The 20,463-nt window shown below is 34.0% G+C and overlaps 1 protein-coding gene across 1 annotated transcript in view; it reads right to left on the bottom strand.

The window, feature by feature from the left end:
• Nucleotides 1-20,094, bottom strand: part of LOC150084121 (dynein regulatory complex subunit 3-like) — a 170,850-nt gene extending 150,756 nt beyond the window's left edge. Inside the window, exons 1-2 of the mRNA XM_090375044.1 lie at nucleotides 20,076-20,094; nucleotides 1,457-1,573 (exon numbers count right to left, since the gene is read on the bottom strand). The gene's annotated coding sequence lies outside the window, so the exon portion shown is untranslated. The remainder of the gene's footprint in view (nucleotides 1-1,456; nucleotides 1,574-20,075) is intronic.
• Between the last annotated feature and the right edge of the window lie 369 nt (nucleotides 20,095-20,463).

Raw genomic sequence — 20,463 nt, 5'->3', positions numbered from 1 at the left:
TTTGAGCATGCTCAAAGCTGATGGGATTCTTCCTCTTGCTCAGAATAATCACCTGAGAGGGCATAAATTCAAATTGAGGAAAGACAGATGTAGGATAGATGTGTGGAAATTTGCCTTTAGCCAGTGGGTGGTTGGTTGGTGGAACAGACTTCCATCCCTTGTCGTGGAAGTTGATAGCCTAAATAAGTTTAAGGCTCAGCTGGACAGGTATTTCAATCGAATGGAGGGGTGAAGTGGAAGTTGGTTTTTTTTTTTTTTTTTGGCTGATGCTGCATAAGCTTGCTTTCTTGCATCATAAAAGTAAAAATAAAGTAAAGTGCAGCCATTATCAACCCACTGCAGGATGGAAGCCTCCTCAACAATTCATGCTGAGGGAAATAGACCATAATCTGCCACGCTGGTCCAGTGCAGGTTGGCAGATCGACCGTATTCAGCAGTCAGGGGCTTGAACCTCAGTCTACTCAAAGAGCGTGTGCTACTGCACTCCTGCTCACTCGGCTACGGAGGCCGGTTTTTCTTGCATCATATGCCTCTGCTAATGCTAATATAAAAGTCTAGGAAAAAAATGAAAGAATAACATTGAAAGCATCAAAATTCTACAATTTAAATTTTTGTGATTGTTCTTTTTATATATCACCTTTGTATAAACCCACCCCAACAATGATATCAATCAAAGTATTTTTGCAACTTGTATGTCTCTCTTATCTTGATGCCAAACACAGTTTGACATTCCTCACCAAATTTTTGAAATTTTCCTAATAGCCTCACGACTTTACTCGACCAGTTTAAAAGAAAGCACAAGGCTATATAGAGAATTGTGAGAATTTTTAATAAGAGTCTAAAACTGTTATATTAAAAGATCTGAGTGGGGGAGATTTCATTAACCTCACATTCCAGGAGCTGTCTTGAACTATTCATCTGAGGCTAGAGAAATCTAGGAGGCAGGCTACCCTGGCCAAGACCTGCTGAAATGCATAATAATGAAAGAAACTTGAGCACATACTTCAGCAGTTTCAGCCAGTAGCTCTTCCTCCAGATTTTCTAGTCTCAAAAAAGAGAGCAAAGCAGCTCCCAAAATGTCAGGTTAATAAAAATCATCGCCATTCCCACCCAGATCACTTCATCTAACACCTTTATATCCATAAAAAAAAAAAAAAAAAAAAAAAAAATCTCCCATAATTCTCTATGCAGTCTTGTGTTTTCTTTTAAAGTAGTTCTACTTCTGTATAACACACATGTCCCTCACACAACATATTTTTAATCAATCAGCCTTCTGTGGCCTGCCTTCAGGTAGCCTTTTATCTTTCTCTTCATTTCTACAAATGATTTACAGGTTCTCCAATATGTATGCACTTCACAAGTTCCATTTCTCAGTGTAAGATAGTGACCTCTAAGTATTTATTTAATTTAGAGCTATCTTTTAAAACAATTTTGTTAAAGCTAATAACATACATACCAAGCCAAACTAAATTAGTCAACTCTTCCAAGCCCTGAATTTTTTCAATGATATTATTGCTCAACTGCAGTTTCTTTAATGATTTAAACTGCCAAAGATTTTCAAGCTTCAAAATATCTATAAATAAAAAAAAACTGAAAATTTTAAAAATAATTTTAATTAACAGTTTCAAAACAATAACACAGAAGATTGGATTCATGATTTAAAAAATATTTATTTTTACTGGAATTTTAAAATCTAAATAACTTACCATATTTAATTGAATATGTTTATGGATCCTGTGTTAAATTCTAACACCAAACCTGAGTTATAGAGATAACAGCGAAACCAAATTACAAAAGATAATTTTCTAAACATCTTGTTCTCCCTGAAGTACTAAAATGCTTTAAAAAAGAATTTAAATACTTAAGGAAATAAACTAATGAAAAGTAAGATTTTTGATAACTAAATATGAATAAGTTATAAAGTGAATGTTATTGTGGAAAAAAAGGTTACGGTTTAACACTGGTAAACTACAACTTTAACAAAATATAACACCTTAACAACTGGCAATGTTTATGGATCCTGTGCTAAATTCTGACACTAGACCTAAGCAAGGATATTAATTATGAAACCAAATTACAAAACATATTAGCAATACAAAAATTGTGAAAGGAACCAAGGAAGAGATAGAAATTGAATTTTTTCAAATTTTAATACCACCTGAATTGATTATACATCTCTAATACAATATTAAACCTTTTGCAAGCATGTTCCTCAAAAATATATAGAAATATACGGTTTTTCAGGAATGAATTCACTAAACATGTGAGCTATGGGATAGTTAAGCTTCTCACTGCAGCCAGTTCCTACAGAGCAAGTGTCTTAGTGGAATTTTGAAAATTTATAAAAAAGTGAAAAAAAAACTTTATACAATAATGTCTTTTGTTCTTATTTGACTTGTTTGCGGAAAACTGTAATTATTGTTAAAAATCCACTTTTTTTTAAGAACTGCAAGCAAGAGAGCTATTAGAACCTATAGTACTTAGTACCATGCATGAATTGAAAAGGTTGAGAAGATGAAAGATACTTGTTGACATTAGCTTTGAATTTCTGTAAATTGTAATTTTCAGGAAATACATAAGGAAGGTTGTTCCAGAAAAGAGAAGTCGAATGAATAAATGAGGAAGAAGAAAAGTTGGCTCTGTGAGTTTGAATTTGGACAGTAAAAGGATGTTCACTGGTTGCAGCATGTGTTCACACTGGTAAGAATTATAGAAGACTATTCAGAACAGTGCCCATGAAATTATCTATAGAAAAGGCATGCAGCATAAACAGAAAGTCTGAGGCAGAGTGTGGAGAGATTTTGTTAGAGATGGGTTGTTAAGTAACCTAACTGCTCTCTTTTGAATGGAATCTAGAAGCCTGAGAGAGGTTTTGGGGGCACTACCCCAGATGTGTACGGTTGCAGTGACTGAGGTACCTAGAGGACCACGCACCTCGTTAGAAGGGTTGTTTATGAGAAAAAGATCAAGTAGGCGTGTTGGCTGCATAGTTAGCATTGTCTGGTATTCTGGTAGGTAAATGAACAATCTGTGCGAGGTCATCAGAGTAATTGCAAAAGCCTCAGCATTTCAACCAGCTGAATCCGAGTAACTAGAAAATGGAAGCCAGCTGGAGTTGTGAACATTAAAATCAGCGAGGAATGTTACCTCACTGTTAGGAAAGTTGACTGGAGAAAGCAAAAGTTTCAAAGAGAGGAAGTCAAAAAGTTCCAAGTGATTAGTGGAGTTGAGAGAATGATAGAGGCAACAGATGAATTTGACAGAATGTGGTAGAGATATTTTAAGCCAGAGAAGATCAAAAAAAGGAGATTCCAAATTACTGTCTCAGACAGGGAATATCAGAGTGGACATATACACAAGTACAACCTCTGAAGCGAAAGGAATCATACAGCAAACAATTTGAGCAACTGAGATGGGCAATGGTTGAATCAACTGATAATTGGGATTCAGTCAGAAGAGTACAATGGGCTTGGCAGAATGTAAGTGGAAATTGACATCACTGACATTGCAACCAAGACTACATATACAGGTACCAGACGATTCGTCCGGCAAGCTTGGGACCGGAGGTGTCCTGGATTTCTGGATTTTCCGGTTTTCTGAACCAAGGTTTAATATATACTTAAAATAAACAATGAAAAGTAAAGAAAGAAATTGTATTTAACAGATACAAATTAATACACTTCTAAAGCAGGGTCTGTTTAATTAATATTTATCCACTAATCTTCATCTGAAGACAATTCAACATCTGGGGTGACAGATACAGGAAGAGAAGAAGCACAGTATTAGAGGTCGAAGGTTGAGACTCAGGCTGAACTTCACTTGAAACTTTCTGGTTGATCTTTGAAAATATGTCCTGCAGATTCTGCTGTTTCATATACTTTTGTTTTTCTTTATTAATGAAAAAAACTCTTGTATTTTATACATCCACATTATATGCTGTTCACTGATGAAGCTCTTTTGCTCCATTCCCCAAATCAGTTCCTCAGTAAGGCTGATGCACCTATCTATAGACACTATCTTCTTCTTTCAGTGCACTGTCATCACTATCGTCATCATCACTCTCATCTGATTTGTTCTTATCAGCATTCATTACCACATCTACAATTTCACTATCAGTGAGTTGGAGCACAACTGGAACATCACCATCAATGTTTATACACCCTTGTGTAGCCCCTTCATCAAGTGACTTGGCTGCTTCACATGACAAACCTTTTGCATATTCCAATAAATTCTTCACTATTTCTTCTTCACCAGACATACGAAAACCACAAAAATTAGGTTCATCACCGTCAAGAAATAAGTTGGATGGCCATAGTTTATGGCAGCCGTTTATCAAAGTATCCTTGGGTACTCTGTACCAGGACTTTGCTGCACTCCACAGTGCATCTTTAACATTAAATGCTTTCTGAAATTCTTTTATCCATGTACCTTTGTTGCAAGTGGCAAGCATTTTCTGCAGAAATACATCACTGTATCTGCACTTGAACGCACGAAGAATGCCTTGGTCTAAAGGCTGAATTAGCAAAGTACAATTGGGATGCAAGTAAACAGCACATACATTGTCCTTGACTAGAACTTCAGCAGGAGGGTGTGCAGAACAATTATCAAGCACTAAAATAATTTTGCAGTCATCAGGTAGTCCCACAGATTTACAATAGCCCTGGCATCAGGCACAAAGTTCTTTAGAATCCAATCAGTGAAAATCTGTGTTGTAATCCAAGCTCACTTATTTGTCTCATAAATCACAGAAAACACCCTGACTCCCTTAAATGCCCTAGGATTCTGACTTTTCCCAACAGTGAGTAATCTGCACGTGTTGGTGCTGGCTGCTAGTTAGTTATTTGGTTTTTAGGAGCATTAGCAACTAAGGCCATATTGCTCCGGGATATGCGGTGGTCATTTCCTGACCTTTCCGCATCCTCCGTATTTGGTGGTGACAGGCTCGAACCCCAGTCTAATCAAGAAGCGTGTGCTATGCACTGCTGCTCCTTCCCACCTGGCTATGGAGGAGGCGGTTGGTGCTGGCTGCATTGGAACATGCAAGGATCATAAGTAGTTCCCTGGAATCCTTATACCCTGCTGGTGCTGACTCATCTGGTGTTACATATGATTTCCTTGGTATGTAATGCCAGAATAAAGAAGTTTCATCTGCATTGTACACCTGTTCAGCTGACAGTTCCTCATCAGAAACCAACTTGGCAAATTCATCTAAATATGCCTCTGCAGCAGCCTTTTCTCCCCAAACCTTCAGCTTATGAATGCCATACCTCGGATTAAATCTATTGAACCACCCAGATGAATATTTACATGGAGTTGTCAAATTTAATTCCTTATGAAAAAGTTTAGCTGGGGCCATTATAATGGAATGATCAAGTGGAAACTTTTCACTCCGACACTGCCTAGTCCATTCAAGCAACACTCTGTCCACGTCTACATTCTTCGACCGGTGTAAACTTTTTTGCTTGTCATTAATTTAGGCACATCACTGTCACCATAGAATTTAAGTATTCTGTTTCTTGATATCATAGATAGATGTACCAACACCATACTTCTCACTCAAATGCTGAACTGAAGGGATAGGTGGTAAAAAAAAAATTTAAAAAAAAATCCAGGATAATCCCAAAAATACAGTAAGTCCCCGACATACGTAAGCAATAAGTTACGTGACTTCTTACATAAGTCAAGTTTTACAAACTCGGGAATGACTAATATAATATTGCTACTATATATGCCAAAATTACAAAATATGCCAAATATGCCCTGATATGCCAAAATTACAAAAACCACATAATATCTTCAGAAGAATGAAGAAAAATAGTTATATTTTTATTGTTCAATTAAATTATCTGGGGACAGCGGTGAAGTAGCCGGAGTGGCACATAAGAAAAGAAAACATAAAAGGAAGAAAAAATGCATGCTATTGTACTGTAAAAATTGATATGTACTTCTTAGCCTTGGTTGTTATAGTTGACTTCATTGGTGCCAATCCCTTCACCGATTCTCGTATTCTGTTTAACATAACGTAAGTCTTGGACTTACCGTATCAAAAAATGTTCAGCAGCCTACTTAAAAAGTATGGCAATATATAAAAAACGAAAAAAACTTACCACATACTAACGCGTGTCCAATACGATGCTTCCCTTTATTTTTTATGATGCCGATTTTAAATCAAATAGCTTCCCTTTATTTTTTACAGTGTATGGTTTGGTTACCAACATTATAATGGTCATTAGAGATTTAACGGATACACTGTTTTCAAACTTTTGAATAATTTCAAGTTTTTGTTTTATTGAAAGCACAACTCTTGCATTTGCCCATCATTTTTACGATTTCTAAACAAAAAAAAAAAAAAAAAAAAAACCCGACATCCCTGACAACAAAACAAAATTTGTCCTTTTGCGGTGTGACAAAACACAACAATCGATGCTTTTGATGCACTAAAACAAATTAAACATTTGCATTGCAACGCGACTTACTAAACTAAAGATAATAGGTACGCTAATTTCCCAATGATGACTTATAACGGCACTTCTTGTCGCTTATTTACAACTTGCAAAACATCTGTTTATACCTATTCTAGTTATTACTTGAATTTTATGATTTCTGGTTGATTTTTTTTTTTTAATTTGGTGTCTTGAAGTGTCCCGATTAATCCGATCCCAGTAAATTGAGTCTGGTGCATAACAAAAAAAAAAAATTTTTTTTTAAATAATAATAATAAATATATATATAAAACTTTTTTTAAGAATTTAATGGTATAAAATATTATTAAATAATTAATTAATTAATTAATAGTATTCATTTTAATTTTTTTAAAATTTGGTATTAAATTAATTTTATAAGCCTGATAAATTTTGATGTAGGTATATAGATGGAAGTGAAAAATACACAACATGCCAAACACTAGAAGGGTGAGGATAATAGGAATAAGAAGTATTGTGAATTAGATGAATGAATTAGAAGAATTATAGGCTGAATTGCAAAGCCAATCAGTGGTGAGAGAACTGTAAAGTAAAATGATTAATACAAAATGGTTAAACAAATAAAATAAAATAAAAGGTGAGACAGACATCATCAGAAATGGGTAGGCAAATTTAGTTATAAGTTGAAAAAAAGGAAATAGCAAAAATCTGATGTTAGCTAAAGTAAATATTGATACATGTCAGGTATTTCATCAGGGAACTATACCTCTGACAATGCATCAGGAACTGCATTTTTATACTTGTCCATAACAGTGGAAGAGAAGTGAAATAAAGCATAAAGAATAAAATTACAAGGGATAAAAGCAGCACCATTCTCACAAAGTATGGACAAGGTAGTCCCAATGCAGGTCAGTAATATAAAAAGTAAAATTAAGGATAAAGCTAAAATAAAATATGTGCTTTCAGAGTAGGGAAAAAATATTTTGAATTTATGTAATTTGGGGGGGGGGAGTGTTGGAATTTGGTGGAAAATTAGATGAATTAAAATTAGAATTTAGAACAAGCAAATCGTACAGGGCAAGGTATTAAATTGAGGATGGAGAAGGAATAAAAGAGTAACTAAATAAAGACGAAAATAGTGATAGAATGAGGATAGCTGGAAAGTTCGTATCGCCCTTGTATTGCACTAATAGCTTTATGAATGGGAAAAAAAGGTAGAAGTAGAAAGTAAAAAGATGAAAAGTATAGAAAAAAAGATATTAAACGTACTAGCCTAGGTTGTAAAGCCCAACTTTATAGTAAGGGCCCCTAGCTTTGTGAGCGTTAATATAAAAAGGAGAATAATACCAAATGCAGGAAAATGAAAGCGAAAAACATGTAAGTTGAAACAGGCCTAAAAACGAGTCTAAACAGAAACTGAAAGTATAATGAGAAAATAGAGAATAAAACTGATACCTGAATATTCAAGTAATAAGCAGTGGAAGGAAGAAGGTGGGAAAATATAGTGAACATATTCAGTTGAGTTGATAAATATATCTGAAGCAGTTCCATACTAGGGACTACACTTCAGGCATATAGTTATATAGTACCTGCAAGGTGATCTGATTTAGGTGATTAAGGCTTTGAATGGATTGAGCAAGCTCCATGCTGGTGGGATTCTTCCTCTTACTCAGACTATGCACATCGGGGTGGGGGAGTATAAATTCAAATTGAGTAAGGATGATTGCAAAATAGATGTGCAGAAGTTTGCCTTTAGCCAGTGGGTGGTTGATATTACTGGAACAAATTTCTGTGTGGTATGGAAGTTGAGAGCTTAAATAAATTAATTAATAAGGAAGAACTAAAACTGTTGGAGGGGATGGATGGGTGAGATGGTTTTTTTAAAAAATTTCCCTTCTTTCATTCTACTATCCACTCTCAGAGCCTTATAAACCTTAGTCTAATTTTTTTTTTTTTTTATTGAAATCCCCAAACGTGAAAGATATTAGAACCTATAGTATTTTGTACTACACATGGATTTAAGGCTGAGAAGACAGAAAACAGAAGTAGGAGGGATAAATGAAGAGAAAAAGTTCTGTGAGTTTGGAGGTTAGTGAATGGATGCTGACTGAGGCATGTGTTCAGACTGGTTAGGAAGAGAGTGGGGAAATTACCACAATACCAATTCAGAAGAACAGTTCAGACTGAAGTATCTTTAAAAAATGCAAACAAAAGAAACAATATCTATGAGATAAAGAATGGAGATGCTAACATGGTTAACATCCATTACGATAAAATATATGAATAAATTGGTATGGTTATCTCTGCCGCAAGGGCTACTTAGGCCATATTGCGCCTATAAACGAGATGGTCACATGGAGTCTGTAGGAACAGTTAGAATATGAATAAATAAATAAATAAATATATAAGTGTCACAAATGAAAGTAAAATAAAATAAATTTTTTATATATATATACACACACACATATATATATATAAATAAAAGAAAAAATCATTATAACAAACATCGATGGCTGCAGAGCATTACCTACTGCAAGTTGTGGAATCAAAATTTGAATATAAACTAAGAATATTTCTGTCGTACAGCAAACTATATGACAGAAATATACAAAGCAAGTAGCAAATAGAACGTAAACCGATTAGTAAACCAGTTAAACTGCCTTCTTTGTTTGTTAGCTACAGCAATAAATGAAGGTGGGGGAGAGAAATAAATAGAAAAAAAAAAAAAAAAAAAAAAGGGTGTTGCAGAAGGAATGTGCTACTAAAATAATTTAGAAAGAATGCCAATTAATAAAAATACCAAATAATTCAAATTTACCAAAATGCCAATTAAGTTAAATTTAGCAGTGTTTCCTTGAAGAGCATTCAACTTATAACAAATATAACTGTAAATGGAGACAAAAAACAACATGATGAAACAAAACAAAATATAATTTATTAATTTTTGTAACATCATCAATTTTAAACCCTGGCATACATTACTCTGATTCTAGTACACTTAGCCTTATTACAAAAAAGTTACCTGTTTTTGTAACAACAGTCTCCATTTCCACCCCCAATCCCAATAAAATTTCCTCCTTTTGAAACCACAAAAGTATGCACTTTACCATTCTCTATTCTGGGACCCAAATAAGGGATGCATCACTCAACAGTCCACTAGATACTCAAGTCTCTGACGAGTTCCCAATTTTATCTCTCTTAGGGAAATCTACTAATTTCTCCAGTAATTCAATTTCATCTGAATTTCTTTAGTAATTCGATTTGCACCAAGCTTCAATTTAAGATTGGTACAATCTTTACACTGGGGACATAAAAAAAAGAATTAATAGTTGAACTAAGATTATCTACAAGTTTAAATAGAAGTTTATGCTACAGAATAGACAAACAATGAATTCTTGCAGCCATTCCTGTCTAAATCATGCAATTCTATGATCTAACACTGTACTCAACACTGAGGCTCAATCTTGTACTAACCATTGTTCAAGTAAAAAGTTGATATGTTCTCAATACTATACTAAGTCACAAAAATATCAAAATAAAATATTCAAGTGATGATGAGTTGCCTTTATCTCTTTCAGCAGCGAGTTTAATGAAGGTGCAGGGCACTGAGGTATTAGTATTAGCAATGGCCACATAGTGCCTATGGCTTTTGCTGCACCAGCCAAAAATAAATAAATAAATAATAAAATAAAGTCTCATTGGCTGCAGGCTCAGTGAAGTAGTTTTTTTTCACGAAATTTAAGTTTTTTTATAAATGAAAAATTTTGTATATTAAAATGCTTTCAAATATTAATTTGGTCTTATTTTGAACTTAAGTGCCAAACATTAAGAATGCAATTATTTTTGAAAATCAAAATTAAAAAAATAAAATAAAATAATTACTGTTTTTTCTGATGCAATATATATATTCTCTATAGTTATTTATTTATTGCTTGATTCAATTTCAAAAATTTCTGGATCTGAATTCCAGAAAATTTCTTTAACCTTGGCCTAAATTAGAAAAATAAGGCTATCTTCTCCAAATCTCAAAGCTTTTTTTTGTACTGCTATCTATTAAAACTGCATCTATCATTTAGCTGGAAACTCAGATATACTGAACAACTTGAGAAAAGCAAATATAAGTACATACACAAAGAACCCACATATGAAATGTATGCATATATACATACTCCTCGAAGTCCACACACGAAAAACATTTTTAAATATACACACTACTGAAATTACAAAAATATGTTCAGTAATATTATAACATAAGAAAACAATATACAGCAGCTCTCAATTATCCAAGGGTGGAATAAAAGTATATCTACAGTCTGTAAGTCTAAGTCAAAGTTGGATAACAAAAAGAAATAGAATTTGTTACAGGTGGTGTCTCATCACAATTTGTAACATTCCTGTACACAAACCCTTGAAATTCTTAGCAACCACATCCCTACTTTTGTTTTCTGCCTACTAACTTGCTCCAGTCATATTTCTGTAATCCTCCAGATTTACTACTTTACAATTAATTTTAACATTCCACTGTTGTTTTTTTTTTTTTTTTTTTTTTTTAATTTGAAATTGCATCTATCGTGTTAAATATTTTTATTTCTATGCAACACAAACTTCAACTCGTCAATGTACCATGAAAAACAGTGCCGAAGTGTCAATGTCAACTATAATGATCTCTACTTGAGCACACACACATGGAACAACAAGGTGATGCCATTCTCATTGACAATATAATGCTTTCAACTTTACATTATATCATTCACAGGAAGACAAAATATGGGGGAAAAGTGAGCTTCAAAGTAATTTTGCTTAATACTGTCACTACTTTCAATATTTTAAGCAGTTTTATTCTTACATCAACTAGTCATTTATGGACTAGTTCATGCACAACAGTTTGGTATTTATTAACAGGAAATATTTTACCAGAAAAACTTGGTGGGTGCAGGTATGTGTGAGAAACCGTTCGTCCATCATGGAATATTCAGGTAGAGTAACTTTTTCTTCTTTTTATAAACAAAATCTTTTTGATAACTGGCATATACAAAACATAAGTGGTAGTTCTATTGTACAAAAGCTTGAAAAACAAAAAGTTCAAAGCTGCCCAGTAAATCTAAACATAGGGATTTATTCTCATTCTCTCTCTCTCTCTCTCTCTCTCTCTCTCTCTCTCTCTCTCTCATACAAAGTTCCAATTGATACCAAATACAGGTAACCCTCGTATAACACTGTTATTTGGTTCCTACAAAATCTCGTGTAATGCAAAACCGTGTTATACGGGACTAAGAAACAGTACAAAAAGGGGTGTTACATTCCAAAAGCTAACAAAATACAACATGTTTTTTTATAATCATTGGAAACTAAATTTTTATAATAGTAATAACTTAATGTTTTAATTTTATTTTTATAATAGTGGTAACTTAAATAGTAATAACTGAACAAACATCTTACCTTACAAACTGTGAAGCATATATGTCAGATAATGTACTTTCATTTAATTTTCTTCCTCTTCATCGCTGTTAAGCACAATCAAACGAGAACGTTTTCTCTGTTGTTGAATATCTTCACCTTCTGAACTTTCTTCTGCAGCATATAGATTTCGTGTATCTTCTGCTCTCTTCAAAAAAATCAGTAATCTGGGTTTGTTTGCTTTTTCTTGATAGATCTTTGTAAATTTCATGGTATGGAGCTAAACATTTTTGAAGCTCCCTTTTGAACTTTGTGCACCTTTCAGTCGAAGGATCTGCATTCAAAAAAATGATTCTAATTGCTCAGCTAACTTTATGCATCCCCGTATGCTTTTTAGTGTAAAATTTGGAACTTCAGAATTTTCTTCTGCATATCATCCTCTGAATTTATTTGGTTTACCTCCGATGCTATTTCCACCAAATCCGTTTTGCCAGACTCTTTTTCTACCAGTAATTTGTGAACGTCTTCAGTAGTCATATCATCAAAACCTTCCTCTCCTACCAACTTGGCAAGTTCTACTATCGCACCAATTCTATTTTCTGCCGGTTCGACCATATTTCCTGAATGGACTGACTCTGGCCATACATTTTTCCAACACACATTTAATGTTGACAGTTTTACTTCTTTGAGTGATAATGCTATGATTCCAATACAGTCCACAACTGTAAAATGTTTCCACGCCTCCATCACTTCAATAGATTCGGAATCAATTTTTTTCCAAAATCCACTGTAACGAATTTCTGACGTAATGAGCTTTAAAGGTAGATATGTCTATGTCTTGATCCAATGGCTGAATTAAAGAAGTTGCATTAGGTGGTAGGAACATTACTTCAACGTTTGGATGACTTAAACCTTTTGGATGGCATGGCACATTATCCAATAGTAATAAAACTTTGAAATGTAGATTTTTCCACATCTGGCACAAAACAATTTAGAAACCATTCTTTAAACATATCGGCAGTTACCCAAGCTTTTTTATTTGCTTTCCAGTATACCGGTAATGCATTTTTATTTACATCTTTCATTACGAGAGGATTAGAGGATCTATAAACCCTCATAGGTTTTATCATGTAATCTCCTGATGCATTACTGCACGTAAGTAACGTTACATGATCTTTTGATGCCTTAAAACCTGGTACAGTTTTCTCTTTTTTTTTTTTTTTTTAAATAAACATTCAGTTGGGCATTTTTTTCCACCAAAGGCCTGTCTCATCAGCATTGAAAACTTGACGTGGTGTGTACCCGTGCTCTTCAATAATTTCTTGAAATTCCTCTGCATACTTCTTCTCAGCTTCATTATCAGCCGATGCACTTTCCCCTTGAATTCTTATGTTATGTAACAAAAAGCAGTTTTTAAATCACTCAAACCAACCTTTTCCTGGCAACAAACTCCGGGTTAACAGAAGATTCTCCATTTTCTTTTAATTGGTTATAAATTTTTTGTGCCTTTTGTTTAATTACATTTCTGTCTAATGGAATCCATTTTATACTGCTATCGTCAATCCAAATGCCGAGTACTTTTTCTATTTTCTCAATTATTTGTGCTCGGGTACAAGCTGTCATATTTGAACAAATGAAAGATCCTGTAGCAACAACAGTTCTAATTTTCTGTTCATTTTTCTTTATAGTCCGGATTGTTGCTTGATTTAAATTTGCAACATATACCTTTTCCCCTTTTTTAAGACTATCCAAAATTTGTATCTTTGATTCTAAAGAAATAAAGTTTCTTTTGAGGAGTGCATTTTTGCTTTCCATGGACATAATTTGGCGCTGGAATTTAATTCACAACAAAGTACAAAGTTTAGTAATACATATCCGGAAAAATGAATAAACAATCAAATAAAAACCAAAATAACCTTACAAAAACCTTAAAAGTCACAATTTTTTATGCTCTCAAACAAGCACAGATCCTAACTCAGGGATCTCCCAAAATATACAGTGGACCCTCACTTTACAATTGGTTCACTGTAATCAAATCACTTTATGATGAACTCTTCATAATAAAACAAGGTTTTAAACTGTGTTTCTAATAAGTGAAAACAGGAGGAATATTATCCACAGGCTATAAGAGTAAAGATATAAAGCATAAATTTAACTTTATTACCTTACCAATTAACAAAGTTAAAAGATATGTGAAAATCGGAAGAATATTTTCCAGTTAGCAAAATAAAAAATAAATTTATGCTTACGTACATAGCTTAATTAATATGTACTGTAATATGTATATACTAATTGATATTTCTGTTCACTTACTTTTTTTTGGTTGCAAAATTTAAAACAGTAAAAACGATAAGCAATTAATAACAAATAACAGGGCATGCACAAGTTGCAAGTGAGATATGGAGTAATGAGTTTCTGAAAATTATTTGTGTTTTTATATGATTACCATAATAATGTGAAAACCCACAGAATTCCAGCTGTCAGTACTAATGCCATACAAGGGTTGCCTATATAAAAATTTAATAGAGAAACAAAATGGAAAACTTTGCTTGAATGGTATTATGAATTAGAGCTTAAGGAAGTGAGAGCTTTGATATAATGCAGATGTTATGTGACACTTTTAATACCCTCTTTAGCACTTCAAAAAAAAATTTAACCACTTTCTCCCAGTTTTTTTTTTTTAACATAAATACACTTTATTTAATAAATAAAGTATTAATTTAGTAAATAAAGTAAACTCTGCCATTGCCGGCCCCAAGCCCAGATGAGAAAGGAGGAGCATACCTCATGTAAAAAACCCCAGGCTCGGCTGGCTCGAGCTGACAGTACCTGGGATGGGCCCCCTGCCTGGGTTACAGGTGAAGATGGAAGATCTATCTTCAAAAACAGTGGAAGTCTGTCACTCTTCCAAGGTACCGGTACCATCTAAATTGTGGACTATGCATCTAGTTATTGTTATTTGTTATTGTTATTTGGTTTTTTTAGGAGCATTAGCAACTAAGGCCATATTGCTCCGGGATATGCGGTGGTCATTCCCTGAATGACCTTTCCGCATCCTCCGTATTTGGTGGTGACGGGCTCGAACCCCGGTCTAATCAAGAAGCGTGTGCTACGCACTGCTGCTCCTTCCCACCTGGCTACGGAGGCGCCTGACTATGCATCTAGGAATGGCAAGTTGGCTGCATTATCTGCCTTAAACCCTATGGATCACAGTCATTGTAAGATGAACAGTCATGCTACCACGTCCGGGATAACCAACATGGCTGTTCTTATACCATGGAGAACAGCTGTGAAGAAAGCTATACGGTCAGCCAAAACTCAAATGTATATCAAACAACTTCAGTGGTTTGGACATGAGAACCAGATGAAACAACACAGGCTGCTTAATGTAGTACTGATAGGAAGAATTGGAGATAAGAGACAAAGTATAAAAGGTTATATCATTCCCTTTACCTTCTACTAATACACAACGCTGTTATGGACTTGCATTTCATGCATCTGTTCTGAAATAGTCATGTAATTTAGTTTGCCAGAACTGATAACAGCATTTTTTTTCAGTACATAATTCTTAATAAAGGTCAGATGCAATAAATGATGTTCACTATCACTCTGACATTCTAACCATGCCATCAATGTTTTAATGTTTTTAAAAATGTTTAAATAATTAACATTTTAAAACACTTTAATTTCTGGTGCTTTTTCTTTACACGAGTCATCGATGTTATCTTCTGAGTTACTCCCTATGTCACCGGCCTTCTGTCTGTCAAGTATCTTGCCACTGTTCACAAAAGCTGCAATTTCTTCCTCACTCAGGTAATGTTCAACTGTTGCTTCAACATCCATCTCAATCCAAGCAGCCAGGTCATTTACTCTAAGATTGCCACCAAGTATGTTACAAGCAGCCTTTGCTTCTTGTTCTGAAAATGCTGCTAATTCAAGGTTATTATCAGTGATATTTTCCAATACATATTTTCTAGCAGTTTTCAATTGCTGTTGGGCTTACTTTCTCCCACTAATCCAATACTGTATACAACATTTTTCAGATTTAATGTTTTCAGAAATTCCAGAACTTAAATTTCTGAGTTCACAATGCCAACAAGTAGCCCACCATGACAGTAGGCTTTGAAAGGTTATAACACCCTGATCCATGGGCTGAATTAGTGTAGTTATTAGCGATCCAACAGTAACAGAGCCTTTCCTTCAAGTTTTTTTGGAAATCAAGTGACATCTCACCAATGGTACAAACTCAGTTTCAAACTATGAAGCAAAAAATCACTAGTCACCTGAGTGTTGGAGCTAATTTTATAAATCGCAAGAACAGATTTCATGCTGACATGTTTAAAACACCACAGACTTCGACTTTTACCGATGCACAATGGTTTTAGCTTGTGATTTCCAGTCTTGTTTGCATACAATAACACACTAATTCTCTCTTTGTTAGTTTTCATGGCCACTTTGTTGGGTATCTTTTTAACATTCAGAGATTTGTTGGGGAGAAGTTTATAGTACAGTGCTGTTTCATCAGAGTTGTACAGCTGTCCATCTTGAATCACATTGAGCAGAAATTCAGGAAACACATGCTGCTGCTGTAATGTCACCAAATGCAGATTCACCTTCCATCTCCAAAGTCACCCTTCAAAAGTTTTAAATGTGTCATCATCTCCATCAAGTAGCTTATGAAATTTAAGTGCCTGTGCTTTCAAAATTATTTCAATTATCAGTACTCCTTCACTATACTTCTGTAGAATCCACTTGTATAAGATTGCTCCATATCACTGTTTTCAAAGTTTTTTTTCTTTGGAGGCCTACTCCATCTTTTACAGAGTCTACAAATCAACACAATTTGTCTTCCTCTTTCATTTAACTGCAGATTGTTCCTTCTGGAATTCCACACTCATGAAATATACTGCATTTTGTTTCACCACTCAACTCTTTCGATAACCTAACTTTTCTTCAACTGTATATTTTTTTTCTTTTGGTAGCCACTACTTCAGTCCTACTGATTTACTAATTTTGCTGTGTATTTATTTCTGATGTCTTAGAATTTACAGTGTTTTGAGAAAACTAAATCAAACCCAAACTGTCTGGCCTATCATAGTGCTGAAGATTTGTGAGTTCACGTGCATTCTCCAAAAATCACTTGTCAGTTCGTGTATATTTTTGTCCAGTTCAGCTCTTAGCAGTTTGTGCTATCCAAAGTGTAACTGCTAGTCAAAGAAAGGATGTCACGTGCTGTTGTTTACAAAAATTTACTTTGTAACTAATGTAATGCATTTGACAAACAGTAGCCATATTTCCCTCCAGAGGTAGGTGTTTGTAATTAGCATTCCACTGATATACTCTGTTATTGCATCTCTAGCTGAGGATGGAAAACTAGGTGGCAACAGTAATTAGTCTTTGCCAAGTCCTGTTGTTTACAAAAATTACTCTGTAACTGAATACTTCAAAGCAAATATACAGAACTCCCTGACTTCCTGTATATTTTACTTTATGGGGAAATTTGACTTTACGTAAGTTTTTGCTGGCCGGTGCAAACATAAAAAAAAAAAATCATGGAAACATATTTTGCATCCCGTAGGAATAATGGAGGCATTGTGAAATCATAATGTGAACCCAATAACACAGTTTTTTTTTTTTTTTTTTGGTAATTCATTCCAAGTCCTTGGAAGTTGAAAATTTCACTATATTACTAATCTCTCTAAAAGGTCATTTTTATAATGGAAATCACACTACACTTTCATCATTATCATATGTTCCCATTATAAGAATCAATTTTGAATGCCTTTGTGATATTTTTCTAAAACACATTTCTGGAGGTCACAACCACAAAACAATAAAAACAATTTGCACTTTCTGGTTTATTGGGCTTTTCTGTTAGTGCATCTAATTATAAATGAGTAGTAAACTCGATCTTATTGCATTTGCGATAATACCAATAACTGCAATTGTGTGGGTTTTTACGCTATTATGTTGAAATGTGTTCCCATCCACTGAAATCTTCAATCACATAAAAAACAAATTTTCAGAAACTTCTCTTCATTCCTATTTATGTATTACAATGATGAAGGGAAAGCGGCCAATGAAAAGTGCAAGTAGTGGTAGTGCCAGGAAACGAAACAAAATTGATTTAGAAATGAAGATGAAAATGATTAAGTACGAAGCAGGACAAAGTTTGTCATCTATTGCAAGGGAATTAGGTCTTGCTGCTTCAACAGTGAATACTATTTTAAACTATTTTAAAGGACAGTGCATGTATAAATGAACATGTCAAAGGATCAACGCACTTAAGATCAACAGTGATCACAAAACAGCATTCAGGTGCTGTATTGAAGATGGAATAGCTGTTAATAATATGGATGGAAAATCAGATTCAGAAGTGAGTGCCACCGAGTCTAATGACCCTTCAAGAAAAAGCAACAGGCAGAGCCATGCCGAGGGCGAGGTGAATGAGGCTCTTGCCTCAGATTAAAAGCTGAAAGGGGCGCCAAAAGAAAGATTAAATAATTTCCAACGTTGCCATGATTAACAGGAGGGTACAATTTTTCATTCTTGCCTCAGTTACTAAAATGGCTCGGCACGGCCCTGGCAACAAGTATTTATAAAGATATTAAGGATAAATACGGCAAACCGCAAGCCAAGTTTGTGGCAAGCAACGGGTGGTTTAATAGGTTCAAGCATTGCGCTGGTTTCCAAAACATTAAAGTATGCAGTGAAGTCGCCAGTGCTGATCCTGCAGCTGCAGAGAAATTTTGTGATGCGTTGGAAAAAATTATTGATGAAGGCAGCTATTCAACGCAGCAAATTTTTAACGTTGGCGAGACTGCTCTGTATTGGAAAAAAAAGCTAGATTGAACATACCATGCTTGTGCAGCACTCAATGTGCCGCAATTTTGACTTACATAGCGTTTCGCAGAACGTAACCCTTACATAAGTTGGGGAGTTCCTGTACAGCCAATTTTTAACTAATTTCCCCTCTTGGAAATATGGTACATACAAAAGCATTACAATATTCTTTTTTCCAGTTTCCAAATGAAACTGCTAGCCCTTTGAACACATTACTTTTTTTCATAATTTGTTTTGGGGGACATCATCATACACATGATATATCCAAAAATGCAGTATGAAGAGGCGTGTTATATCAAGGTTACACTTTATCAGGTGAAGAAATAGCAAAACAAGGAAAAAATCCCCTTAACCCCAATGAGTAGCAATAATCTAAGGAATTCTTATAGTTAATGACAAGATTCAAATTAACACCTTTCTCAAGGAGTGATAACTGGAGAAACCATTGTGATGTTCAAAGTGCAGCATAACTTGAGTTTTGAAATTCACGTAGGATAAAATATACAGTGGACACTGCTTATTGTGATCACTTCACAGGACACAGCTTAATTCAAAACAATAACCAATGAAACAAGAAACATCATGCAGCTGTTCAATATTGTTTATTTGATGCAGAGCAGAAATGTGTACATAAAAAAGGTGAAAGTGAACAGAAATAAAATGTAAAATATTTGACTTTAAAAAATATCTGTTTATTTGACTGTCCCTTCTTTGAGAAAGTTATCAATAAAAATGAAACTGTCATGATGTTTTTGGAAATTCATAAAAACAAATAATGAAAATATTAAAATCAGAAATTAGAAAACGGTTAATACTCTACTATAAAACAGATTGATAGAAATACAGATACAATACTTTCTTTAGCAGAGTAATGGCACTGAAAACTATAGGAATTACACAAAGTAACAGCAGTAACTGGACACAATATATCAGAGTTAAACAACAAATTGGGATGTTATGTAATCAATTCTGTTGTACATGCAAAAACCACAAAAATGCAAAATGTGACAGCATAAATTGAAGCGTTGACTACTATAAATGTCTTTTTATTTTTTTATGTATCAGTATATGTCTGATCAGGATGATAAAAGAGAACATTATTTGAATGAAAACATTTGTGATCACAATAAGCAGCATACCCTGTATAAACAATCTTTTATTTATTATTTTTTTTTTTTCTGCTTGGACGCATGATTTTTAATATTTAGTTCTTGGAATTGCCCATTAAGTAGGAATAAACAAATTTAGTTCTTGGAATTGCAATTCTAAACATTAAGTAGGAATAAACTTAATGTTTAGAATTGCTCTAAACAGGGAAGTGTTTCTGGAAGGAAGAAAAGAAAGAAAGAAATCAAGAATCATATCATGTAAAAGATATTTATTTAAATTCTACATAAAAAAAAAAAACCTTACTTTTATATTCTAATTTTAGATTTCCTGTAGTTTTATAATCAATTCCATCTTCTTCAAATAGCTTGCTAGCTTGAAATCCTTTAGGGCCTTGGTCTAAAATTGCTTTGCGAAGCAGTGCATCATCAATAACTGTTGGTTCACAGGATATAAACAACTTGGCACACATTTTCACTCTAAAAATGAAAATTTTTCACCATGTAAGAGGATGTCTACAATGGACAAATTAGAGAAATTTAAAAAAGCAAGGTCAAAGAACTTAAAAATGTTCAGTTAACTCAAAATCTTACATGTTTTACACTATAAATTTCTTACATCAAATGATGCAAAAATTCCAACACAAGGTGATATTTATTCAAGGCTATCTCTTTTAGAGTATAGATTTTCTATG

The sequence above is a fragment of the Mastigoproctus giganteus genome, chromosome 6 (genome assembly GCF_048544385.1).
Source record: "Mastigoproctus giganteus isolate SK-2022 chromosome 6, ASM4854438v1, whole genome shotgun sequence".
Classification (NCBI taxonomy): Eukaryota; Metazoa; Arthropoda; class Arachnida; order Uropygi; family Thelyphonidae; genus Mastigoproctus; species Mastigoproctus giganteus.
Note: the sequence above shows the minus strand (reverse complement) of the source record. Positions and strands in the feature narration are given on the sequence as shown.